A 27,974-nucleotide genomic window follows, 5' to 3' on the forward strand; every position below is an offset into this window, starting at 1 on the left:
GTCCTTTGCACGTGGTCTATAGTCTGATGCTTCAGAATATTCTCACGCAGCAGGAAAAAGTGAACCCGGGTATGAGCTGTACAACTCACGGGCTGGAACCCCTCCCTCCCTTTGTGGTAGGCGATATAGGATACTGGGCTGAAAGACCATAATGTCAATTTTTGGCAGGTTCAAACCCAAAGCTAAGTTTCCGGAGAAGCATCTCTGGTACTTTTTCAAGCATTTAATCTTCTGAGAATTTGAAGACAATAGAAGGATGTTTCTGGCATTAGCTGATCGTAAAGTTGTCATGATGCATTCTGGCATTTTCTAAATGTATTCAAAGCTGATGAAATGGAGATTTTAGATTTTGGCATTGAAAAAGGACCTTGAATTTCAGCCAGCAAGAGAAATAAAAGTGGTTTATATTGAAACCTAGGTAGGAAAATGTATTGGACATTCAAGAAAGATTTCAAGGTCCATAATCATTGACTTCACCATCAGGGGCTAAAACATCGTCCCAGTGGCCCGACGGGTTATAGTTCATTACAGTGTCACTTTAGAGTGACGGCTGTCAACCACTGTCTGCATCGGAACCAATGGGGAGGGGAAGAACTTATTACAAATAATAAAGTACTAACATTTGCGAACGATGTTTCTATATTAAATTACTGTTTAGGTTCAAGATATTTCCCATCGATATGCTATCGTAAGTATTCCCTGGCATTTTTCTGAGTTGCAGATGAAAATTACAGTTTCAGATAATTCTAAGGGATCAAACGTAAACTGCCGTCTACCTTGTCTGTATCACGATCCACGGTTAATAAGCTTTAAAGGGAATTAGGAATCACTTCCGTGCTTCATTTCTCCACAAATTGGAGGTAAGGAGGAGATTTGTCAAAATGTAAATATGCTCACGAGCATATGGTGTACCTTTGAATGTTACTTAATGTGTGTTAGGACAGAAAAAAGCATGTGCTTCTGAATTCCAGAATGTCTACCAGACTCATGAGAATAACGGCATAAAGAACTAAAGTCGACACCTCCTTGAGTCAACGTCCTGATTCCAGGTTTCTAGTGTTTTAGGATTGGAAGGAGAATCATCTTGAAGGAAGGTGTCTAAACTCAGTTAAAGTCAAGTTAAGATCTGCCAACTCCAAAAATGTCCTTTTTTCTCCCAGGAGGAGGGTTTGTAGTCATGCTTCAGGAATTTTATATGAGTAGAAGCTTCATAGTTATTTATAGGGATGCTTGATAGGTTTCGGTCTCTCCAAATATGTCCATTCTCCTGAAAAAAATAACAAAGGCAAACAAATTTGATATGCTGGGAAGATGGTGCTTTCATTTTTCATCAGTGATATCTTGAAGTTATCTGTGCACTTAACAGATCACAGTTATTACTGTAGAAATGTTCCCTCCTCACTCTTTGGGGCCTGGTTCTTTGGCCTCTTCCGTCCCTGTCGTCTTTGCTGCTCTCACTGTCATTCTTCCCTTGCCGCTTGGTCAATCACACACCCTTTTCCTTTTTGACCCATCCTTCCTGCTCTTGGTCTGAAATTAACATCCTCAAGCCCCAGTTACACCACGACTCTTCATTTTCAACCACCTTGCCTTCTTGCGCACTTTTTTGCCCTCTATATCCTGTATCTTCTATAAAATCCGTGAGGTCAACACTGAGACTCAAGTGGCAAGAGATGATGAGTTTTAAATGTCAGACGTTCTGAGCAAAAGAGCACTTTAAAGATGTGTTTTGACTCAATCTCCTTTCCTTGATATTTTTCTGCCGTCACAAGAAGTTACAATTCCAGATCTATTTTAATCCATGAGAGATGTCTAATCCTACAGGAGTCATGAAGCCTGCGTGACCTTAGGAAACATTAGGAGATGGAAAATTATGCTTTTGAGACCACGATAAACATATTCAATTAAAAACAAATTTTTTATGCTTCTCCCAGGTCTTTGTTTATGATTACTACTTAATATGTATTGATATTTTAACTAAAATTTCACCATGCAACAGCCAGCTTCCTTTCATATTGGAAAAGCAGTCATTTATCAACCACCTACTCTATACTTGACATTGCACAAAGCACTGGGAGATACAAAAAATATCCGATCTCATAGCTCTCAGCCTAATAAGACAGACCTACAAATATATAAGCGGTGCAATGTGATACCTGCATAACCCAGTATCTGCCAAAACAGTGAATGAACCATGGCAGGTAGGTGGGGAATTCAGAGATAAATCAGATATGGACCCTGCCCTTAAGGAATTTACAGTCTAGCAAAGAAGAAAAGATAGGTACACGAAAAATAAAACAGGTTAGAAAATGAAAATCTTGAGAAACAAGAGAAGTCACTGCAAAATGAAGGCTATCCGGCGCTTTTGCTCCTCCACCCACTCTGCATGGCCAAAACAGCTCTACTGCCTGGATCTTGATTTTAGGAGCCAGCTCTCTCTATTATTTCAAAATAATAATAAAGCTATTTTACAGAACGTGCTTGCCTTCTTTGAACGGTCGCTTAGAACACATCAACACCAATGGACAGATGCATCCAACACACACGGTGACAAAGATTCAAGTTGCTCCCTTCCCGGCGCCTGCCGGAAACTACATCAGTCTCACCACCATCCTCCACCCTAAACCAATGGCTAGAACGTGCCTTAGGAATCCTTTACGTAAATGCTTCCAGTACCTCCAGGAGCCCCTTATTTCAGGGGTTGGATGGGGCTTGTGGCAGTCACTGGGCTTGCTAGCTTAAGTCTCTTGTCGTCACGTATGTCACTTAGGTGACAAAAATCTGCCCATTTGTTACCAACCACTCTAACAATGCAAGTGCATTCTACAAAATGTCACTTTATTTTTATGGTGAAATATCTGATAGGAAAACATTTTACAGAAATCATATTATCATAAGAAGTCTCAGCATTAAATACATTTATAAGTGGAAGAGAAGGAAAATGTGTTGTTTCCAACAGAATTCAAGTGTCATAATTTTTTTTAATAATTGTAAAGAGTGGCTTAAAATTTTCATCATAGGGACCTCCCTGGTGGCGCAGTGGTTAAGACTCCACGCTCCCAATGCAGGGAGCCCGGGTTCGATTCCTGGTCAGGGAACTAGATCCCACATGCATGCCACAACTAAGAGTTTGCATGCCACAACTAAGGAGCCAGTGAGCCGCAACTGACCCAGTGCAACCAAATAAATAAATAAATTCTTAAAAAAATTGTTTATCATATAGTTGTGGGAAGAGAGTCTACTATCAAGGTTGACTAAATATCTTGAAGAGACTATTACTAAAAAGTCAGAAATTGCATAGAGCCATTTTAACTATAAATATTAATCTGATATTAAAAATGTATGATCAAGGGTACAAATGAACTTATTTACAAAACAGAAGTAGAGTCACAGATTTAGAAAACAAACTATGGTTACCGGGGGATAAGAGGGGGAGGGATAAATTGGGAGATTGGGACTGACATATACACACTACTATATATAAAATAGATAACTAATAAGAACCTGCTGTATAGCACAGGGAACTCTACTCAATAGTCTATAATGGCCTATACAGGAAAAGAATCTAAAAGAAAGATACATGTATATGTATAACTTATTCACTTTGCTGTACACCTGAAAGTAACATAACAATGTAAATCAACTATACTACAATAAATTTTTTTTAATTTATGATCATGAATGTAAGTTTCTCATTGACATTTTTGAAAATATTTTATTTGGTGGCTTTATATGTAATAGTTCCCCTAATGCTTTGTCATTTCTTTTCTTCTTGTAATCATTTAACACAAAATATAATGAACCCCCCTCCCCCCCATTTATTCCAGCGTGCAGTACAACTGTCACTTCTCTGTGTGTGCCGTGACAGCGAAAAAGGTTGACAGGCACCTGATTTACCAACTGAACATAAGATTTGCAGAAAATGCACAAAGGAGGAGCTGTTGATAGAGCATGGTGTCTCCATCAGAGCATTCCAGAAAAAAGACACACCCCTCTCTCACAGCTACAGGGAAATGGAAGAGAATTCCTGAGGAGTTACAGAAGAAACTCGATTCTTAAATTCTTCTTCCACGGGCTTCCCTGGTGGCGCAGTGGTTGAGAGTTCGCCTGCCGATGCAGGGGACACGGGTTCGTACCCCGGTCCGGGAGGATCCCACATGCCGCGGAGCGGCTGGGCCCGTGAGCCATGGCCGCGGAGCCTGCGCGTCCGGAGCCTGTGTTCCGCAACGGGAGAGGCCACAACAGTGAGAGGCCCGCGTACGCAGAAAAAAAAAAAATTTCTTCCTCCTCCTAATTCCTTAATGGTGCATTCTCACGTAATTCTCTGTGGCCTTTCAAGTACTACCAGGAAACTAAATTAATGTAGTATCTGCTCATCTAAAACAGCATCAAATACGTGTCTCGGGAAGAATGAAAGAGAAACTGCACTACAGATACATGGGCTCTGAACCACCGCAAGGGTTACGATTTCCCAGAGGAGGTTCAGAATGGTCCAAAATGGAAAAGGTCCACAGAAAGAGGTTGGGCCATCTTGGAAGCAGCTTTACACAAAGGATGAGGGCGAGGCGGGCCAGAGCACACAGAGAAGAGCCTCCGATCTTGACCTGTATAATCTTTTGTGACTCCAAGATCAAGTAAATAAACAACAGGCAATAACAGGTTCGTTTGGGTCCATTTAAGCTGATCGCCTCAGTCCTCAGCCCCGTAGATGCCCCGACGCAGATGGGACCTGACCACAGGCGTCTGCCAGCCAGGCTGTGGGTAGGAGGGCACGTACAGGAAGCCGTCGCCTGATCGCCAAAGCTTTCTCCATGGATGCCTGTTTTAAAACTCCCAGAGCCTTTCTGTGAACGATTAAGGGCGAGCAGAGTTACCCAAGGCGGCTGTTAAATCCATTAGCATGTGCTTGGTCTAGCTCAGCTTCACGCGGGGCAGGGAGCTGAGGTTGCTGTCAGAGGTCATAGTCCATAGCAACACGGTCGCTCCATCCCAAGCCACAGGGAGAGGCGGAAGGCTCCTCCTACACCATCTCTTTGAAAATAAAGATTCATTACTGTCTTTTGTATCTGCAGCTCCGCCAGCTGATCAGGATGTGCTGTAATGAACCCGCCTCAGGCTATGAGCTGATGACCTGAGGGGGCTGAGGAATGATGGTCTCCATCCAAGTCTGGGGATTTCACACATCCTGAAGTGTGCTAGGAAGTTGGGAAATTGTTCATGATTTAGGCCAAGTTCCTCACTGTAGGCAAGCTAAGCTGGATCTCATGTTCAGAACTGTGCCAGAGTTTGCTAATCTACATATTGCCAAACGCAGCATTACTTGGGTAAAATACTACTTAATCACGACTGGATCCCAACTGATTTATAAGGCTCTACCAAAATGCATGCATCTTGGGCACCTCCATTCAAGTCTATTTTTCCTATTATCAGAAAAAAAGACAGTGATGGATAATAAGTAGTCTTACGGTAGTGGTCACTGTGTTGTGTATACAATTATTATGTTTTACACCTGAAACTTATACGGTATATACCAATTGTACCTCAACTTTTTGAAAAAAGGAAAAAAAAGATAAAAAGCACTTCTGCTCTCTCTATAAAGACAATGATATCCTAAATATTCTTTAAGTAGGATTCTTCCAATTTTCTCAAATCTTGGGGTCTCAAGTTGTATGCTAATCACTTCATGGGAATGGAACTCGCTTTGTACTAACGCTTTCTTTAATTTCAATTGTATGTTGTATAAAGTAAATGGCCTAAAAGATAGTAACCTATATCTATGTGGAAATTTTAAAAGTAAAAACAAAAAAAATCGATCAGTCATTTAGAAAACTGGCAAAGGAATGTTACTACTCATCCAGAGATTTCTAAATATTATTTTTTTACTTCTCATCTGGAATTTGGGTTTGGATAGACTTCTCTTAGTTGTTTTGAGTATTTCCTTTCATCAGGTAAATTGTTATCATTGTTTAACCAGTTGCAACTTTGTTGCATGGGTCCCAGCAAGACTTGGGGGAAAGAATTTGAACACACTGGGATTTTTGTTATCCTTGGGAGGTGGGGACAGTTGTTTGCATTTCATTTTATTCCTTAAGAGTTTTTTTTTTTAAAAACTCCTAAATTCCATCCTCTGATCTCTCTCTCTCCTGCGTCCTTTCCTTCTCCTTCTTTGTTTTCTCATCTTCGCTGTTCTTTTATACCCTAGCCAATAATTATAATAGCTGTCCTCTAGTAAATGCGTAATATGATACAACCACTTATGCAGAAAAGCCATTTATCTGAAGTGTTAACCTAAATGACGCCAACCAGAAAAGTTACATAATGGGATCAATGTCGTTAGTTTCTGAGTTTTCTGCATATAGAATTTGAACCCAGGGCACTTTTATTGCACTGCCTAAGCCATCTCTGCTTCTGCTTTTTTTCTATTTCTTGACCTCAACTCAGATCCAATACAACTCACTTCATATATATGTTGCTCTAAAAGAGTTTGCACAACTCACTGGAAGTTGGGAGGCTTGAAACTATGCTGTAGAAAGAGAAGAAAATCACTCCCGTCCTCCGCACCAGCCTTTACGTGGTGCCCTGTTAGACTCTTCAGTTTTTTTCAGGTTTTTGAATCATGCTGTGTTGCTAGTGCATCTAAACAGAATTTCTGTGCCCATATTTTCGGTTCACAAGGAACTTTTGCATATATCATCTAACAGGGGTCACTTTTGATGCCAAAAAAGAGAAATGTTGCTTACAAACTGAAATTTTGTAGTAAGATGTTTAATAAATACCTTAAGATTTTCTTCTATCTGGTAAGTCGCCAGATTTAGCAAATAAAAATACAAGACATCCACTTAAACTTGAACTTCCGACAAATAACCAATACTTAGTTTAGTACAAATATGTTCATGTAACATTTGGGACACACTATACTAAAAATTATCTGTTTTTTATCTGAAATTCTAATGTAATTGGGCATTCCTTATTTTACCTGGCAACCCCATTGGTAAAGAATAACTTAAAAATTCTCTTCTAGCCATGCTTTTTTTTTAAATTTTATTTTATATTTTTATACAGCAGGTTCTTATTAGTCATCAATTTTATACACATCAGTGTATACATGTCAACCCCAATCTCCCAATTCATCCCACCACCACCACCCCCACCCGCTTTCCCCCCTTGGTGTCCATACATTTGTTCTCTACATCTGTGTCTCTATTTCTGCCCTGCAAATCGGTTCATCTGTATCATTTTTCTAGGTTCCACATATATGCATTAATATACGGTATTTGCTTTTCTCTTTCTGACTTACTTCACTCTGTATGACAGTCTCTAGGTCCATCCACGTCTCTACAAATGACCCAATTTTGTTCCTTTTTACACTAGCCATGCTTTCTAACAAGTCATTTTTTGAGTAGAGAACAGTAGGAAGCCTCCCTTTTTAAAGGAAGTCTGGGTAAGTATGTACGGAGCAAGGACTCCCTCTGTATAATAATCCTGCCCCAAAGTGTCATTTTTGCACAGTTGAATTTTTGTTTAGTGTTTTTCTCAAAGCATCTTACACCTTTGAAAGTGTAATTTTAAAATAGGGAGAAAGAGGGCTTCCCTGGTGGCGCAGTGGTTGAGAGTCCGCCTGCCGATGCAGGGGACACGAGTTCGTGCCCTGGTCCGGGAAGATCCCACATGCCGCAGAGCGGCTGGGCCCGTGAGCCATGGCCGCTGAGCCTGCGCGTCCGGAGCCTGTGCTCCGCAACGGGAGAGGCCACAACAGTGAGAGGCCCGCGTACCGCCAAAAAAAAAAGGGAAAAAGACTCGTCTTATCAGTTTCAGACCCAAACAACACAGAAATGCATATTCATAAAAGGATTAAGGCGGCAAAGAAAGTGACGAGCTTCAAGTATCATAAAGACAAAGACATCAGAACAAATGCGGAAGAAAAACTGCCTTTGCCAGACATCATTTTAATCAACCAGAATATGACGGACTCCACGGTATTCTGCTCTTTAAATATGATATACTAAGGTTTTACTCTGTTCTTGGCAGCAGGGATAATATGTATGTGAGATAAGCTTAAAGACTGTAGAAGCTAGGTGATTCAGAATTTGCAACACTGTGTTTCAGGGCAGATAACTAGACAGGTCTTAAGAGGAAATCCAAAATGATATGGAGGTTGGAATACTCAACATAAAGGGTTGAGGGACTGGGCTGCACTGGTGGTGCAGCAGTTAAGAATCTGAATCTGCCTACCAACACAGTGGACACGGGTTCGATCCCTGTCTGGGAAGATCCCACATGCCACGGAGCAACTAAGCCCGTGCACCACATCTACTGAGCCTGCGCTCCAGAGCCCGTGAGTCACAACTACTGAGCCCGTGTGCCACAACTACTGAAGCCTGCGCACCTAGAGCCCGTGCTCCGCAACAGGGGAAGCCACCAGGCCCACGCACCGCAACGAAGAGTAGCCCCCGCTTGCCACAACTAGAGAAAGCCCGCATGCAGCAACAAAGACCCGATGCAGCCATAAATAAATAAGTAAGTAATAAATTAATTTAGGAAAAAAAAAGAGTTGAGGGACCACTAGCAGAGGCCGTGTTATTCATCCTGCAGAGCATCCCTGACATCTGTTTCCATGGAATCCTTCATCACTGATGTCAGAAAAACAGCTTTCACTGTGACGTAGTGCTGAGTTCACCCAGCTTGACACACCAGGGTTGGTCAGGGTCTCGTATTCAGATTAAAAGTTACTTTTGCTGAAATTATTATTCTAGAATTCTATACGCAGAACTGACTTGGAGAAGGAAAAACTGAGGTCACATTCACCTCAGACCTAAACAGTGTTTAGAAAAGATAAGAGCAATGGCATTCTCCCAAGGCATCCTTGGGAAAGCCCAGCCACCTCCAGGGTATAAACAGGGCAGCTTCCCTCCCCAGGGGACTTATAGAATGAGTGTCCTCATCAATCATGGCTGCAAGAGGCTGCAATTGCATTGTTTTGAGGCTGAAGGTCATCAGTATTCTTACCAAATTATCACAGTTGTGATTTGATTTTCCTAGAACTTGGTTATTTAGAAAGGTTGTTCCATAATTGTTTCCATCTGTTTAGGACATGAAGCTCATGTCTGACCAACAGAAACCACCAAAGGGCAGGTCATTTATGAGAGATAAACCCAGAATAGGGGCAAAACTCACAATATTTAGGATCCAGATATCTTCTCTATGTAACAGTGTGAGACAGAAGGGGCTCTTGTTATGCCACGGTGGCTCCCAGAAATCTAAAATCTGTGGCTATTTCTGACGGACTGAATTATTTAAGTAACAGAGCGTAAAAAACTAAAACCTCATCTTTTCCTTCCTCAACCGTCTCTCTTTTTTAATTCTTTGAGTTCCAATACGCCTGCTTCTGACCCACTAGGAGTAGATAAAGATCATCGAACCAACCAAAAAGTACTTAGCACTTACCTTGAACTTGACCACAGGATGGGTGCAGCGAGGGAATAAAAAGGTAAACAAGGTATCGTTCTTGACCTCTCAGAGCGTAAGTTTACATTCTCGTAAAGGGTTGGCCTACAAAACAGAAATAGTTATGGTATAAATGAGAATGTGGTAAGTGCCAAGGAGAGAAGGAAAGTGCTGTGAGAACACACAGAAGGAAAATTTCATTTAGGTTTTCCAGAGAGATGGGTTCTGAGTCTTAGGAAGTGGGTAAGATCTCATTAGGCAGGTTTGGGGAAGAAACAAAAATTCTAAACGTTGGGTGTAGAATGGGTGAAGAACAGGAAGGATAATTCTGAGGACAGATTGTAAATAACAGATAGATTGCCCATCGGGAGGGAATTGTAGTCTGTGTTTTGTTTTGTGTTGCCGTTCCCTTACCCAGTATCTGTTTCCAGTATCCATTTTCCTTTTTCTGGCAACAGCATCTGAGTTTTCCTTTAAGGAACCTCTCCTCCCCGTAATCAGTCACAGCCCTAGTCAGGCTAAGAGAGAATAGATTGGGAAGAGGGGTGTTCCAGGAGAGAGCCTCTAATGTCCTCCAGCATCTAATGACTGCATGGAAGAAGGCAACCCACAGCGGGGATGGAGCAGACATGGCAGAAGATGGGGCAGCAGGATCAGGAGGGTTGGTACCATGGAGGCCAAAGTGTTCCTAGGCGTGGAAGGTCAACAAGTCACCGTAGGTGAGAGCCCAAGTACATGGTAACTGAAACATATTCGTTGGATTCGCTGACAGGATAATGTCATCGATAATGTAAGAGAAAAGAGGGAGAGGTGTTTCTACCCGGTGCTAAGGCTGGAAGCAGGGTCGAAGTGGGCTGGCAAGTAAGTAGGAGGTGAGGAAATGGAGACTGCAGGATGGACAATTCTTTCCAATCTTTAAGGGAATTCAGCTGTGAAAGAAAGAAGACGGATCGGGCAGGGACCCGGAGGGACGTGGGGATTGGTTTGTTTTTACTTGGATGTACGTAGGCATGATTAAAAATGGATGGGAAGAATCTGATTGAGACAAAGGGTGAAGATGCCTGAGAAAGAATAATCAAAATCATCAACAGTGTGAGGTTTCTGAAGGTGGGAGGGGATGTGACGCCGAGCAGAGGTTGGCAAGTCCTTTGACAGGATAGGGACAAGAAACAGGTGCAGATGTAGAGAGAGCAATATGTTTGGTATCCAGAAAAAGAGGGCATTCTCCAGCGACGACACCTATTTGCTCTCTTCAGCAGGAGGGGCGAGAGGGGTGTGGGATCAGGGGCCACGGTGGACAAGAGAGAAGAGGGGGAAATAAAGTTGGAGGAGAGGAATAAGCCGTGACAAGAGCCTCCAGAGGTTGATGTTTTAGTTTTTTTTAAGTCTGCATTGAATTTGTTACAATATTGCTTCTGTTCCATGTTTTAGCTTTTTGGCCTCGAGGCGTGTGGGATCCCAGCTCCCTGACCAGGGATCAAATCCATGCCCCCCACATTGGAAGGCAAAGTCTCAACCACCGGACCGCCAGGGAAGTCCCCAGAGGTTGATTTTTTCGATACAAGTTTTTACCTGCACATTGACTTGGAATACCCGGCAAAGCAGCTGAATGGAAGAAACATATCTGGGGATACTTCAAAGTGTTTCTCTCACTCTTAAAAATAATAGCACGTGTGCTGCCAAAGGCAGCTGGACCCACCCTTGAACACAGGTAAAATGTAAAGTAAAGTGAAATGATGTTCTTAACCCTCTAGCTTTAGACAATGTTCAGAGATCTGGGTAAATACACTTTGAAATGACAAACTGAAAACGAGTTTCGAAGACAACTAGAGTCAGAATTGCCCATTGGTTCGTATTCTCATGGTGTGAGATGGCTTCATTTTGATAAGTTATATGGACTGCAGCTACCGGCAACCACACCAAACATTCCAATTTAATCAGTATGGGTTAAGCAGATTGTTTAAATAAATAAAAGAATGGCTTTGTCTTTGGTGCTTGTTTATAAAAGACTTATTCCATCACAAATATTTTAAAGGTATCATAAACAACCATCCACTAACAGAAATCCTAGCACATACCTTGCAAAGCAATATCACTGATGTCTATTACCTGGCTGTGATTATCTGTTTACCCCAAACTCATCTAAGTGCCAAACCAGACTGCACACTTCTAGCAGGTTTGGTTCTAAAAATAGGGGGAAACATTTTTTTAAAGCCAATGCATTCATGGTTTATAATTTTTAATTTCTCGTCGTAAACCTATTCACCACTGGGAATAAAGGTAATTGTTAGGTTATAGCATCATGGTATCCAGAGTAACATGGGAGATGGCCAAGATGTCCGCATGATGCTCTGGAAGGAGGTTCCTGGGATACAATTTTAAAGGAAGCTTTGTTAGGGACTTCCCTGGTGGTCCAGCGGCTAAGACTCCGCGGTCCCAATGCAGGGAGCCAGGGTTCGATCCCTGGTCAGGGAACTAGATCCTGCGTGCCACAACGAAGACCCAGAGCAGTCAAATAAATAAATAAATATTTTAAAAACAAATAAATAAAGGCAGCTTTGTTAAATTGACCTTCAGTAAAGACCAAGAAACGGCTACTATTCAAAGTGCCAGGCGCGTACTAAACTTGCCGCGTATCAATTTTTCACCAAATCAATCATTTTATCACTAGTTTTTAAAAAATCTGTCAGTGATTATGTGCTATATTTAAATGTTCTGACTTTTACTCCTCTCTCTTGTTTAGATTTTTTTTTTTTCCCCTTTGGCTGAGCCACGCAACCTATGGGATCTTAGTTCCCCAACCAGGGGTGGAACTCGTGCCCCTTGCAGTGGAAGTGTGGAGTCTTTAACCACTGGACCACCAGGGAAGTCCCTTGTTTAGATTCTTTCATCTGTCTTCTCATTCGTGATTATCTTTTCATCATCTGTCAAAACCCAGTTTAAAATGCCATCTCCTTGGTGAAGCCTTCCCCAACTCCAATTAGAACGTTAACCCCACCTGCTCCTCCAATGTTGTTATGTATATAGTTATGTACGTCCCTCTGCCACTAGACCTTTTTGTATCCCTAGCACTGCAATTGTCATCTCAATAAATGGAGGATTTTGAAAGTCACAAGGATATATGTAGGCACTAAAATAACTGTTACAAGACATCTTAAGCAGTTACTTTAACTCCACCCGAGTTACCCATCACGTCTCCTCAGTCACACCCAAAATGCAAGCCCTTCCAGACACACTTCCTCTTGTGGACTCAAACAATTCTTTTTTTTTTACGATTTAATTTTATTTATTTATTTATTTTGGCTGCGTTGGGTCTTTGTTTCTGCACGTAGGCTTTCTCTAGTTGTGGCGAGCAGGGGATACTCTTTGTTGCGGTGCATGGGCTTCTCATTGTGGTGGCTTCTCTTGCTGCGGAGCACGGGCTCTAGGCACGCAGGCTTCAGTAGTTGTGGCACACAGGCTCAGTAGTTGTGGCACTGAGGCTCTAGAGCACAGGCTCAGTAGTTGTGGGGCACAGGCTTAGCTGCTGCGCGGCACATGGGATCTTCCAGGATCAGGGCTCAAACCCGTGTCCCCTGCATTGGCAGGCGGATTCTTAACCACTGTCCCACCAGGGAAGTCTCGGACTCAAACAATTCTGTATGTACAACCGTGTCCTCTCATATTCGTACCCGTGTTCCTCATGTTTCTCTCTCTCTCCCTCTCTCTCTTTCTCTCTCCAGAATTTATATCTCTACATCCGCAGGGAAGAGGTCAGTATTCTCTTAGCTTCTTTCCACTCTCAGACTATTCTCTTGCCCTTTTATCCACAAAACCCTCTTCCCCTGAAGCTCGTGCTTCTCCCTCTCCTTATCAATTTCAATTACCTGTGTGGAGCCACCCCCCAAAAGTCATGGATGCCTTTGGCACCCAGTTCACGCTTTTCCTTTCATCTCTTACATGATTGCAGGTGACTTCAACAATTGTGTGGAAGCGTTAAAGAAACAGCAAAAATACTAGCTAACACTTCTGAGCACCTTCTACGAGCCAAGCACTGTGTGAGTGTGTTCCTGAATTATCTTGTAGAATCCTCCCACCAATCCCATAAGGTGTGCTACAATTAAGCCCACTTTACAGATGAAAGGATGGAGGCTTACACACTCCATCTGACACTTGGCCAAGGTCACACAGCTAGTAGGTAGCAGAGCTGGGAGTGAAGCCCAGGCAGCCTGAGCACCAAGCTGCACGTTGAACTACCTCCTACACTGTCTCAAAATTAACCGAACGGCGTGGCCACACAGCTCCTGGGCTTCCCGACCATAGTGCTCTCTACATCCACGACAAGCTACTGCTCCAGACCCAGGAGTCTGTGGACACTGGGAACCGCTCCACACACGAAACCTTAATCTTCCAAATTGCAGGGCACGTTATCCTTCCACCACCCCCTCCCACTTGTTCCCCTCTCCCACGAGGGGCTCCAGTCCTTTTAACCACTCCCTCCTGGTGTTGAAAGTTTGGCTTCTGTGCACTGGTGCCAAGTAGGATCTCAGAGACAGAGTTCTGGGTGAAGCAGAAAGGAATAGCTTTAGAGCTGTGCCGGGCAAAGCGAGACACAGCGGCTCCTGTACCAAAAAATGATGTGTCCCAACCCAGGAGGATCTGATGAAGAGTTTCACAGCAGCGGTTGCTCCGGACGCACAGGCTCAGCGGTTATGGCTCACGGGCCCAGCCACTCCACGGCATGTGGGATCTTCCCAGACCGGGGCATGAACCCGTGTCTCCTGCATCAGCAGGCGGACTCTCAACCACTGCGCCACCAGGGAAGCCCTCAGATAACCTTCTTGATGAGCTTTTCTGGTTCCTGGCCTCAGGTGGTCTTTTTCTGGTAATCTTCCATTTATTGGGCTTTAATTCTATAAAGAGCTTGAAGACATTGTTATGTGTATCCCTTGAGGTGGAACCAGGGCCCTGCCCCAAGGCTGCACTGTTGTTTTTTGGCTGCCCCTCCCTTGTTTTTGCATCCCCTCTCTTCCTTGATTAGTAATTGTCTGAATCTGCCCTTTGGAACTCAGGGAAGGTCATAGAGGCTGGAGTCTGTTCCCTACAAGAATTGGGGACAGAAAGGCTTACATCCCCAGAAGCCCCACAGTGTCGTGCTTGGTTTCACTACTGAATCTCCCTTACTTTTACTTTCTGAACCATTAGTAACCATGTAACCAGCACCTTCAACAAGCTAAGCCCCTGTCCTCCAGCCTTACCTGCTCCCGGAACTGCTAACCATTCATTTTAACCACTTGCCTTTCCCATTCCGCATCAGGTCTCACTCCACCCCACCGCTCAGCAGCATCTAACTGGGATGCGGTCCCAGCACCGTACACTGCTTGGGCTGTCCTGGGTTTTCTTCTACTTCCTGCCCTCTCTTCCTAATAATCCTTATTTGGTTCTGCGGCCCAATCTTTTGATGTTGGTTTCTCAGGGTTTCTTCACTGGTTCTTTTACAAATTACAAACACAATAGAATTCTTCTGGGTGCCCCTCACTTACACTATTCTCTTGCTTCACTTCCCAGAGGTAGCCACCATTTTCACACTGGTGTTCACCACCCTCATGCTTATGTTTAGAATTCATGGCATTATTAACTATTTATGTACACATTTGGTAATTTTGCAGGTTTTTCAATTTTATGGTACCAGTGCTAAAAAGAAGTGAGCTGTCAAGTCTTGAAAACACATGGAGGAACTTGAAATGCATATGACTGAGTGAAAGAAGCCAGTCTGAAAAAGCTACACACTGCATGATTTCAGCTATATGACATCTGGAAAAGGCAAAATTACAGAGACAGTAAAAATATCAGTGGTTGCCAGGGATTGGGAGTGGGGAGGAGGTGAATAGGTGAAACACAGAGGAGTTTTAGGGCAGTGAAAACACTTTGTATGTTACTACAATGGTGGATCCCTGTCCTTATACATTTGCCCAAACCCATGGAGTGTACAACACCAAGAGTGAGCACGAATGTCAGCTATGGACTTGGGGTGATGAGCATGTATCAGTGCACATGCATCACTTGTAACAAATGTACCCTCTGTGAGGGATGATGGTAACGGGGGAAGCCGTGCATGTGTGGGGCAGGGGGTATTAAAGACTTAAAAAATCTTTATAGTACAAATTATGCATGTCTCTCCACAACTTGTCCTTTTCATTCAGATTTTCAACATTATTTTTTAGAAATCTAAAACAATTGATCTTTTCTCCTACTAGTGGATTTGGGCTGTTCCGTGCCTTTTGCAACTGCAAATAATGCTACAGTGAGCATTCCTTTCTTTTTGCGCATGTGAGAATTTTCCAAGGATTTTCAAACTGCTTGGGCTCAGGACACCTTTATACTCTTAAAGAAATTACTGAGGAGGGGCTTCCCTGGTGGCGCAGTGGTTGGGAGTCTGCCTGCCGATGCAGCGGACAGGGGTTTGTGCCCCAGTCCGGGAAGATCCCACATGCCGCGGAGCGGCTGGGCCCGTGAGCCATGGCCGCTGAGCCTGCGCGTCCGGAGCCTGTGCTCCGCGACGGGAGAGGCCACAACAGTGAAAGGCCCGCGTACCGCAAAAACACTTACTGAGGACCCCAAAGAACTATTTTCTTAATGTGGATTATATTTATCAATATTTATCATATTAGAAATTGAGAGAGAAATGTTCTCAACACAAGAACTCACAAGCACACCAGCCATTAACCATCACAACAATGACGATCGCACACACTATGTAGTCTCTGAACAACTCCACCATACTGGTGAGGGAACGAGAGTGAAAATAAATAACTTCATAATAGTATTATGAAAAGCTTTGATCTTCCAGACTCTCCAAAGGGTCTCAGGGGCCACCAAGGGTCCCAGGCCATTTTGAGAGGTGCTGTTCTCCGGTACACAGAAGGTGAGGAGCTCTGTGTTTACATGATGCTGTCAAATTTCTCTCCAAAGGGGCTGTATCAGGTACACTCCCAGCATCTGGCAGTTCTGCTTTTTAATTTCGCCTAACTGATGGGTATGAGTGACCTCTCATCTTAATTTGCATTCCTCTGATTTTCAAGGAGATGGTTTATATATGTCTGTGTATAATACATTAGCTTATATATGTGTGTGTATATCCTTGCTGCCTTGCTAGAACTTGAAGGCCTCCAAACAGATTTTTTAATATTTAGTCGAGTTTTTCTAATGTGGTCAGCAGATTTTTTTTCTACAAGAATGTCTACTGTGGGAATCCCCAGTGGTCCAGTGGTTAGGACTCCACACTTTCACTGCCAAGGGCCTGGGTTCCATCCCTGGTCAGGGAACTAAGATCCTGCAAGCCACCTAACACAGCCAAAAAAAAAGGAAAAAAAAGAATATCTACTGTTACCACAAGCAGAAATTAGGTTGCATGTACCTTTTAATATTCATAATACTATTTAATATTCATATTTGAGTTTACAAAATATAAAATTAATCAACAGTTCTATCGTCCTGAACAATACAATGACTTAAAAACACTTTAATTTTAATCTCTCTTTTATTTTACCAGCTGTGTTTGTCCAGAATTTTAGTACTAACTTATTTTTATATTTCCCATATTAGTCATTGTTGTGTGTATATATCCATATATACAATATATGAATATATATTATATATACATATATTTATATGTGAATTATATATATAAAATTTCCCTAGTTTAAGGAAATTATATACATAATATAGTACATATAATATGATTATATTTTCACATTTTATATTTATGTTTATGTTTTATATATTATATAATTTTATAATATTATTTATTATATTATTGTACATGTTCATGTTTTATATATTATATATGTTACATACATAATATGTATAATTTCTCTAAACTGTTTTCTGGGTTATTTTCACAAAAATACCTTCCAGGTCACTAATCTTCTCTTCAGCTGTAGATTATTTGTCATTTCATCCATTCACTGAGTTTTCTATTCTGCAGACCATATTTTTTATTCCTAGAAGTTACTTTTTTCTTTTTCAATCTATCTGCTCTTTTCTCAGACTGTCTTATTTTTTTATATTTTCAGTAATTTATTTTGTGAGTTTAGTCATTTCAAAAATTCTTGTTTTGGCTTCTACCAGATTATTTCATTACTTAAAGTTCTGGGGAGTATAATCCTGACTTTTTGTGTCCACTGTCTTTTTCTTTTGATGACTCTTTTTTTGGAATTCCTATGAACTTTTTGAGGTGATGTAAATGTTCTATATCTTTATTGATTATTGACTATGGGGCTGTTATACATTTGTCAAAACTCATCAAAATGTTCACTTTCAAAGAATGAAATTTACAGTCTGTAAATCATACCTCAAAAGTAACTTAAGAATGTTTTAACCCCAAACCCATATTGGTAGAAACTATTATGTAAAAATTCCCACATGAGACTTTCTTTTTTAATCTCAAAACCAGAATGAGACCATTTAATTGTCTTCTTTCTATGCCAGAGGGTATCTTTTTCCTAATCCACCCTTTGAAGTGCATAAATCCATTCACGGGTCCCAGATGGGTTTGAGTCTTAATTCCTTACTTCAGTGGGGACAGAAGCTTCATCCCCTGATCCCACATGTATGTTACGACCCAATCTTCTAGGTTATTGGGAACCACAAAACCTCCACTTCACCCCAGCAGGCAGGCACCATCTCAGCTTATCCATTTACCATGCCAGTCATTTTCAGGGAGGTAACCTGGAGGGAGTGGGGCGGTTTTCCACCCCCTCCTCATGTCTGGCCCCTGGAAATGCCCATTACTTTCTTTTTTTTTAATTTATTTATTTTTATTGAAGTCTAGTTGATTTACAATGTTGTATTAATTTCTTCTGTACAGCAAAGTGACTCAGTTATGCACATATATACATTCTTTTTTTTTATATTCTTTTCCATTAGGGTTTATCCCAGGAGATTGGATATAGCTCCCTGTACCACACACTAGGACCTTGTTGTTTATCCATTCTAAATGTAATAGTTTGTGTCTACTAAACCCAAACTCCCCATGCATCCATTACTTTCTGAGTGCAGCTCTGCTCTAATAAGCTTTGCTGCCTTGTATCTTACGTGTTTGTGTGTTTGCAGTGGGTGGGTTCTCGAGCTCCCGATCTGCCGTATTTCAGAACCATAAATGCTCTCCTTCCCTTTTCTATAAACCGTCAGGGGGAGGCATTTATTCCCATGGCTTCAGCTGCTGTCCCATGGCTGATTAACTCCCAAATCTCTATCTCTGGCATGGACATCTCATTTCGGTCCCAGAAATATACTTCTAATGGACAAGCAGACATTCCCACCTGAATATCCCATAAAAATCTCAAACTCTGTATGTTCAGATTTATACTCACTCAACACTGCATTTATTTGTTCAACTGATGGTATCACCATCCCATCAGTTCTCCATGCCACACATCTGCCAGTCTTCCTTTACTTTTCCACTCCCTTATCCCCTGTCAACTCCACAATTCCATTCCTTAACGTTCCCCAAATGTCTCGTCCTCTCCATTCCCACTGCCTTAATTCATGCCTTCCTGTATAGTCTCCCCCATACTATTTTTTACAGTTAACAATCCACCTTTTTGGGGAATTTCCTCTTAGTCCAGTGGTTAGGACTCTCACTGCCAAGGGCCTGGGTTCGATCCCTGGTCAGGGAACTGACTCCACATGCTGTATGGTGCAGCCAAAAAAACAAAACAAAACAAACAAAAAAATCCACCTTTTTTCACTTTTACCAGAAAATGACAAATCTGAATGGCTCCCCAAAATCCCAAGTCATTCCCCAATGGCATCTATGTGGAAGTCCACACATGCTTCCTAATTTTTAATGTTGCCTCTTCTCATGACCTAGAGATTCTAGGTCACGAGAGGAGAAATTCTTATTTTTTTCAGCCTCCACGCCTGTTAACTCCCTCATGATCTCTAGCCTTATTGAACTTCTTACTTCCCTAAACGCAAAGTGCTCTTTGCCGCTACCAAACCTTTGCACTTGAGACTCAAGCTGCCTACAATACCGTCCCCACCAGAGATTTCCCGGCGTCCTTCAAATATCCGTTCAAGAGGCATTTCCTCTCTGACACCTTTCCCAACTCTACAGAACCCTGCCCCAGGCAGTCCGAGGGCCCCTCTGAACTCCCAGGGTACCATGATGCCACATGACACATCACATGCTTTTGAAAAACTATTTAAATTTCTGTCTCCTCTACTATATATTGTGAACTCCTTGAGGGAAGGGGTACTGTGTAGCATTCATCTTATCCTAATGCCTAGTGTCGTTCCTGTCCCATCATAAACATTCTGCTGACTCATTGATAAAAACTGTCATACTTGCCATTTAATAAAGACTACATGGACCTCCCTGGTGGCGCAGTGGTTAAGAATCCGGCTGCCAATGCAGGGGACACGGGTTCGAGCCCTGCTCCGGGAGGATCCCACATGCCACGGAGCAACTAAGCCCGTGTGCCACAACTACCGAGCCTGAGCTCTAGAGCCCATGCGCCACAACTACTGAGCCCACGTGCCACAACTACTGAGCCCACGTGCCACAACTACTGAGCCCATGTGCCTAGAGCCCGAGCTCCGCAACAAGAGAAGCCACCACAATGAGAAGCCCGAGCACCGTAATGAGGAGTAGCCCCTGCTCGCCACAACTAGAGAAAGCCCACGTGCAGCAACGAAGACCCAACGCAGCCAAAATAAATAAATAAAATAAATTTATAAAAAAAAAAAAGAAAGACTACATGATTTATCATCTTACATCACCCATCAAGCGTCCGAATAATTTTCCCTAGAACCCCACAGGCAAAATATGCATATTCTTTTCCTCTTAGTAAGCCCCGGATTATAGACATCCTCAAATGTAGCTGTGACTACAGAGGCTGCCGCCTCCAGCTTCAGTCTGTTCTTCAGAATTCACAGGGATACGTGGACATTATCCTCTCTTGGAGCAAATGGTACTTCAGCTTGACCAGATTTAATGTCCATATAAAAATCAGAAATGCTACACATCGAGGCATGTAGAAACATTTGCCATCTCTCCTTCAAGCTCTGCCTGCCATCTGCATCCCACATCACCCCTGCTACCCCACGTCTGACCACTTTCCGTCTAGAAACCTCATTCTCTGTGGAATACTTGAATCAGAACAAATTACAGCAATAATGAAAATGGTCCTCTGAATGCACGCACTGCACAACAAGCATACTTTGACCGGATTACTTAGCCGTGGCAGGCGGGGTCTGTTAATGTCCTCTGCCTGGCTTCCCTGCAGACAGGCTTCAGAAAATGTAAGCCTGCAGGTAAAGCCATAAAGGCCAAAGAAACCTGGACACATAAAGAGTCAAAGTCATCTCCTTGGGAATATGTTTTAAAACAATCCGCTAGCGGGAAGGAGAGATTTCAGAGGTTCATTTCAGAGCAGATGTCAAGCCGAACGCAGGGTCACTTTTGTAGTTTTTGTTCACTCGCTGGCTTTCTGCTGTCTCCATTTTCCACTGTAGTTTAGAAAAGCAGCCTGAGACGGCGCTCAGAGCGGAAAGTTGAGCTGGGTCTCGTGATGGTCAAGCTCGTCTTCTGTATAGCACGCCACTGAGATGGGAGGGATGGACCAGGGCTTTCCCTGGCTGTCTCTCTCCCTCAGTTATAAACTGTCTGAAGAGAAAATGGCATAAGAAATCTTAATTCATTATGGCGCTTCCAAAGCATAAAAGTAATCCCACGTGGTCTTTATCTAATCCTACCAAGACAGAAGGAAATATGGTAATAAACAGAACAATGTCTCAAGCCAGAAGGCATATTTCATGGTAGTTAATACGCTGGACATGACTCAAGACAGAGCTGGGCTTAAACATAGCTCTTCCATTCACAGCTGTAAGAACTGACCCTCTCAGAGCCTTGGGCCTCTGTCTATAAGAATGGACTGCAGTACACCTGAAACTAACACAACATTGTAAATTAACTATAACTCCAATATAAAATAAAAATTAAAAAAACAAAGAATGGAGCTTTTAAGTAAGCTCCAAAGAGACATATTCATCAGTGAATTAAAATTATCTTAGCATCTGTCCATTGGTAGTACAAGGTAACAGGTAGTATAGGAACAAGAGGATGGGTCTATTATTTCCTTCTTTGGTGAATAATGCAAAAAACTTTAAACATCGAAAGAGGTCTCCCAGGCACCATGCAACTTTTTCTCTGACTCATGACCTCACCTTCAGTGAACCCTGAGTGAATCTAGTCTATGACAGGATTTTTCAACCTATATGATAAGGATAATATATTTGAAATGCTGTTTGTAAACTTTGGCAACATTCCTCTGATCTTCGGACACAAGGTTCTACCAAATTATCATCAACGCTAAGCATGAAGAACATGAAAGAAAGCATTTCAGCTATCAAAGTAGAAGTCAGGAGCTCAAACCAAATTTAATTTAGGTCTGATTTGAAAACATTTTGGTGTTATGGTTCTGTGGGTTTAGAAAAAAAATACTCACAACCAGTTCTGGTTTAAACAGGTTGAGTAGGTTAAAACTGAAACATTTCTCCCTTGGTTTGTGGTTAACCGATTCATTTATTGTTTCAGAAATTGAAGTCGGTTAACCAGCCTCTGGTTTGGGCTCCTGGCTCGATTCAGTCCAAGGTTCTGTCAAATGTATACTCAGAAAAATGTACAATTCCTAAATTACCATGTGCTAAATATCCCAGCCTCCTCAAAACCCACAAGTCTTCCACAAACCTCCCTTCCACTGGTAGGATAACAGAGAAATGTCCTAGCCAGAGGCTGCCCAGTATAACCCAAAGTAGGACAGAGGGCAGGCATCACGTAGTCTGAGAGCCGAGAGGACCCTATGGGTCCACTTTCAACAGAGGGTGATAACTGAACTAAAACATGCACCTTTCTTGAGCATCAGAAATCTCTACGTTGGAAGCTCTCAACAGTGATGTCTGTTGACATCGGTGTTGAGGACACAACAGTGATGAGGACACAAAGGTGGCTTCTTTTAGTTAGGCAACATGTGTCAATTAGTCATTTATAAATGACTGATTTTTTTTCAAGTGGATATGTTCATACACACACATACACATTCATACAGATACTGATTGTAGATAAGGACGCATTAACAAATTATTCTCAGTCATCTGCGTTCTGATGGGCGTTCTTGTCTAGGAGCAAAATGCATAGGCTACAGGGTCCATGTTTGGGAACGTGTCCTACATATGGGCATAAAGTGCTGTGTGTGACAGCAGGAAAATGTGACATGTGACGGCAGATACTTTGCTGGACACTCCCTTCTTCCTGTTCATGCCATAAGTTAAACTTGGAAATCAAGACAAGAAATGTGGACAAGGCTAAGGACTGAGGCGTGCCCCAGGCATCCCACGTCTTGGAATCCCTGAAGCATGGGCGTGGCTATGAGAGCAGCTCAGCCCATTAAGCCAATCTGCCCTGAGAACAACCAGCTCTGACAAGAGCACGGTGCCTTGAAGTGACCGCTCACGAGTCTAGATTCTTAGCTTGATTCTGGCTTAAGAGAAAGACGGGACTGTTTTGTTTCCTCAGTCAGGTCCCTGTCTGTGTTCTCAGTTAGATTTCAAGTCCTCCCACGTCGAGAGCGGGCACAATACCAGGTGACCTCGGTTCATGCAAATTTGCAAGGAGCTCGAGCAGAAAATACTGAGAAAGGAACCTTCCCAGTATTCCAAATGGTGCAGCTGAGAGGGAATTTAGATATCTCCTCCTCTAGTGGTTTCTAAACTTAGCCGGCCACCAGAACGAGTTGCAGAGCTTTATTAAAAAGTAAAATAAAATAAATCTATTGAATAAGAATCACCAGTGCCGCAACCTGGAAATCTAGGATTTTAGGACGCGCCTCCTGAAATTCTGATGACCAGTAGGCTGTGGGCCCCACTGATCTAGCTCCACCCCCTTCCTCCATTCAGAAGGACGCAAATGCAGACAACCCCTCGGTTGTGGGAATCACAGCTAATACGTGTGGGGTGCCCACTGTGCACCAGACACCTTAACCTGCGTTATCTCCAGTCCTTACAACTCCTCCGAGATTCCCGCTGGGAGCAGACAACTTCCTACAGTCTCCTCTCTCTAGATGTTCGGCGCTGTTCTCCGGTAGTTAATCCTCGATGGACATTATGAAGTTTCCACGTGTTGCCCCGGCAAGTCCTGCCATATAAGCCAAGAAGATAAAGCGATTAAGCTGCATTTCTCAGCAGCAGCAGGTTCTCAGGGACCTTAAGGGATACACGGTACTGTCCTCAGGCTGGTGGCACGGCAGAGATGAACGAACTCGTAGGAAATGAATGTACTCATGATTCTCAAGCCAGTACGAATAACCCCATGCAAAGCCGCGTGCTTGACCACCAGGGTTCCCAGAATTCAACGACCCCGTCTGACTCTCAGCCATTTCCACGAGGGGTCAACTCACGATCTGAATTGATGGGACCACCCAAAGCATTAAGACGCCTGGCTATAAGACTGGCTTTCATACACAAAATGGTTTGGCTCTTATAAAGAAAATGCACAACAAAACAAGTTTAACTTCAAGCAATTTTGTTGCTGCTTTTTCCACCGCTGCTTGCTTCCAGAATTGCTAGCAAAAAAACACTTTCACTTTAATCAAAATGCATGTATTCAATTCACATTTCACTTTTCAAATGGCTGTATGGCCTCCTCCAGAGAATTTACCTATTGAGCACAGTTTCCCAGAATGATAAAATGAAGTAAGTCAGCGTCCGACCCCACCCCTGGCATCACTGCCACCGGCACATGCCACTCGCCCTCCTCTCCTTTACATCATTTCTGAACCCCAATCAAAGCCTCCCAAGGGAAAATTCTGGCAGCCTGAAGACATAGCTAATCCCCTTATACATAGTTGTTCTTCTACATTGCCAGAAATTTGAATGGATTACAATACAACAGAGCTATAAAAGTTAGCGCCTCCATAATAAATGTCAACTACACTTCTCTTGTGATTATTTAATCTCCTTCAGTCGGTTTTATAAACCTTGTTACCCAGTGGACGAAACAGGAAGGAGATACAAAAGATTCTTCTACAAAGTAACAACTTCATGAGCTCTGCAGGCATTTCCTGGAGATATTTCCAGTTCAGTTCCAGACTACCACAATAAAGCTAGTCGCATGAATTTTTTGGTTTCCCAGTACATATAAAAGTTACGCTTATACTATACTGTAGTCTGTTACACGGAAAATAGCACTATGTCTAAAAAAAAAGGTACATACTTTAATTAAAAAATGCTTTATTGGGCTTCCCTGGTGGCGCAGTGGTTGAGCGTCCGCCTGCCGATGCAGGGGACATGGGTTCGTGCCCCGGTCTGGGAAGATCCCACATGCCGCGGAGCGGCTGGGCCTGTGAGCCATGGCCGCTGAGCCTGCGCGTCCGGAGCCTGTGCTCCGCAACGGGAGAGGCCACAACAGTGAGAGGCCCGCGTACTGCAAAAAAAAAAAAAAAAAAAAAAGCTTTACTGCTAAAAAATGCTAACCTGAGCCTTCAGTGAATCATGTTTTGCAATAAGAGCATCAAAGATCACTGATCACAGGTCGCCACGGCAAACGTGATAATAATGAAAACGTTTTAAATTTTGCAAGAACTACCAAAATGTGACACAGGGACACGAAATGAGCAAATTCTGTTGGAAACATGGCGCCAGTAGTCTTACTCAACATAGGGTTGCCACCAACCTTCAATGTGTAAAAAGCACAGTAAAGCAAAGCACAGTTAAAATGAGACATGCCTGTATTTACAGAAACATGGATACTTAGAGGACTTCAAAATCACTGGGTCTTAGCTCACTTTGATTCTCCGGGCCCATTCATGGACACCGTCGTGCTTGAGCCTTATGGCAATTATCAAAGGAAGCAGCCCTGGACGAGTGGAAGATGCGGACTTGAAGCAGAATGCTTAAGTTTGAGCCCAGGTTCTCACCGTACTTGCTACCTGATAAAAAGTTACAGTCGGCCCTCGGTATCCATGGGTTCCACATCCACGGATTCAACCCACCTCACATGGAAGATATTCAGAAAAAAAATTCTGGAAAGTTCCCCAAAGCAAAACTTGAATTTGCCACCTGCAGGCAGCCATTTACATCTATTTACATAACAGTTACATTGTATTAGGTATCATAACTAATTGAGAGATGATGTAACGTATACAGGAGGATGTGTGTAGGTTACATGCAAAACTGTACCACCTTCATTGAGGGAGTTGATCGTCCACGGATTTGGGTATTCGCAGGGGTCCCAGAACCAATCTCCCCACAGATACCAAAAGATGACTGTATTTAATCTGTCTGAACCTCAGTGTCATTACCTGTGAAATGGGGGTGGTGATAGCTACTTTCATTTACTGAAAAGACCAAATGACATGAATACCTAAAAACATCTAGCTCAGTATTCAATTTATACTTTCTGTCCATGCAAATCCCAGTGGGCTTTTTTTTTTTTTTTTTTTTTTTTTGCGGTACACGGGCCTCTCACTGTTGTGGCCCCTCCCGTTGCGGAGCACAGGCTCCGGATGCGCAGGCTCAGCGGCCATGGCTCACGGGCCCAGCCGCTCCGCGGCATGTGGGATCTTCCCAGACCGGGGCACGAACCTGCGTCCCCTACATCGGCAGGCGGACTCTCAATCACTGCGCCACCAGGGAAGCCCCCAGTGGGCATTTTTCATCTTGACAAAATGATTCCAAAACATAACACATTTCCAGGAAGAGCCAGTAAAAAAGCTTTAAAGATTAATAATAGGAGACTATCACGGTGGTACATTACCTTAATGGTCTCAATTTCTCTATCCCTCCCTGCATGCAACTTCTTTGCAAGGTGCCTCTGCAGTTTCTTCCATCAAAAGGTAAAGTATACTTCCCTGCCCCTCAGGGCTGAGTTCAGTCATGTGACTTGTTTTGGCCAATGAGATGTTAGCAAACTTGCTGCAAACAGAGGTTTGAAAATGCTCTGTGTTTGCTTCCTGTCCCGCCCTCTGTCCCTCATGGTACAAATGCCTGGGCTGGCACGTGGAGGATAAAAGACGTGCAACCTGGTTGAGTGCATCTCCCCAGCCCACGGCCAGCAAACCACCAGACGAGGAATGAGCCCAGCTAAAACCAGTTTAGCCTAGCCTAAATCGAGCTGCAGACTCATGAGCTAAATAAATGTTTACTGTTTTAAGCCGTACCTTCTCAAAGGGGTTTCCATGAGAAAATTACGTCCTATAGAAAAAATATTGGAGTGAAAATTTTCTCAATTCTCCCCCATGGAGCACAGTTAATTTGTTACGTGTAATAAACGCCTTGGGGCATTAAGGCTTAACTGCTTGCTGACACCCTGTCAAAAAGGGCTATTTTAAGCCATTGGATTTTGGATTGTTGTTATACAGCATAATTGCAGCAATAGATAACCGTCACAACCATATATTAAATAAATCTATATATAAATATGTCAATATATATTTAAATGCTTTAGAAAGTCACCATTACTAAAATACAGTGGATCCTTGAACAACATGGGTTTGAACTGCACAGGTCCACTTATATCCAGATTTGCTTTCAATAGTAAACACTACAGGATATGCAAATTGCGGCTGGTTGAATCTGCAGAGGGGGTAGGCGCCCTAACTTCCTCATTGTTCAAAGGTCGACTCTAATGTGTCACCAAAATGACAGAGCAATAGGTCACCGAAATGACAGAGCAGCAGGGCAAAATTAAATCTCAAAAAAGTCTGAAATATACATAAAATAAAAAGTAAAAGTGGCATGATAAGTCTTTGGGGAAGAGGTGGTGCGTTCAATAAGGTCTGTCGGGAAAATTAGGTATTATACGGAGAACAGAAACTTCACTACCTGACATCTCGCCATCAAATACACTCCGTATGGTTAAAAATCTGATATTTTGGGGACTTCCCTGGTGGCACAGTGGTTAAGAATCCACCTGCCAATGCAGCGGACACGGGTTCAAGCCCCGGTCCGGGAAGATCCCACATGCCACGGAGCAACTAAGCCCGTGTGCCACAACTACTGAGCCTGCGCTATAGAGCCCGTGAGCCACAAGTACTGAGCCCCCGTGCCACAACTACTGAAGCCTGTGCGCCTAGAGCCTGTGCTCCGCAACAAGAGAAGCCACCACAACGAGAAGCCTGCGCACTGCAACGAAGAGTAGCCCCAGCTCTCCACAACTAGAGAAAGCCTGCGCGCAGCAGCGAAGACCCAACGCAGCCAACAATAAATAAATAAATAGAAGATTCTTAAAAAAAATAAAATTAATAATTTGTTAAAGAAAGAGCTATATCATAAAAAATAGATGAAAATTTATATCATCCTCTACTGAGAGAGTCCTATTTAAGCATGGTGCCAATAAAACCAAAGCAGAGAGACCGACAGAGCTAACGATATAAAAGGCAAACAGAAAATGGAATTTGGTCATAGGTATTACCTATATATGCTTTCAAGGCAAGTATTTATTGAGCTTCTTCTGTATGTCAGAACTGCATCTGGAGATAAAAGAATAAGCA

The 27,974-nt window shown here is 42.8% G+C and overlaps 1 long non-coding RNA gene across 1 annotated transcript; it reads right to left on the minus strand.

Annotated features, from left to right (window-relative positions):
• Positions 1–1,072: 1,072 nt before the first annotated feature.
• On the minus strand, positions 1,073–27,974 carry LOC132424996 (uncharacterized). The gene is made up of 3 exons (XR_009519321.1): positions 27,896–27,974; positions 9,445–9,549; positions 1,073–1,267 (listed from the first exon to the last, which is right to left on the minus strand). It is a non-coding gene; the product is annotated as an uncharacterized lncRNA (long non-coding RNA).

The sequence above is a fragment of the Delphinus delphis genome, chromosome 1 (assembly GCF_949987515.2).
Source record: "Delphinus delphis chromosome 1, mDelDel1.2, whole genome shotgun sequence".
Classification (NCBI taxonomy): Eukaryota; Metazoa; Chordata; class Mammalia; order Artiodactyla; family Delphinidae; genus Delphinus; species Delphinus delphis.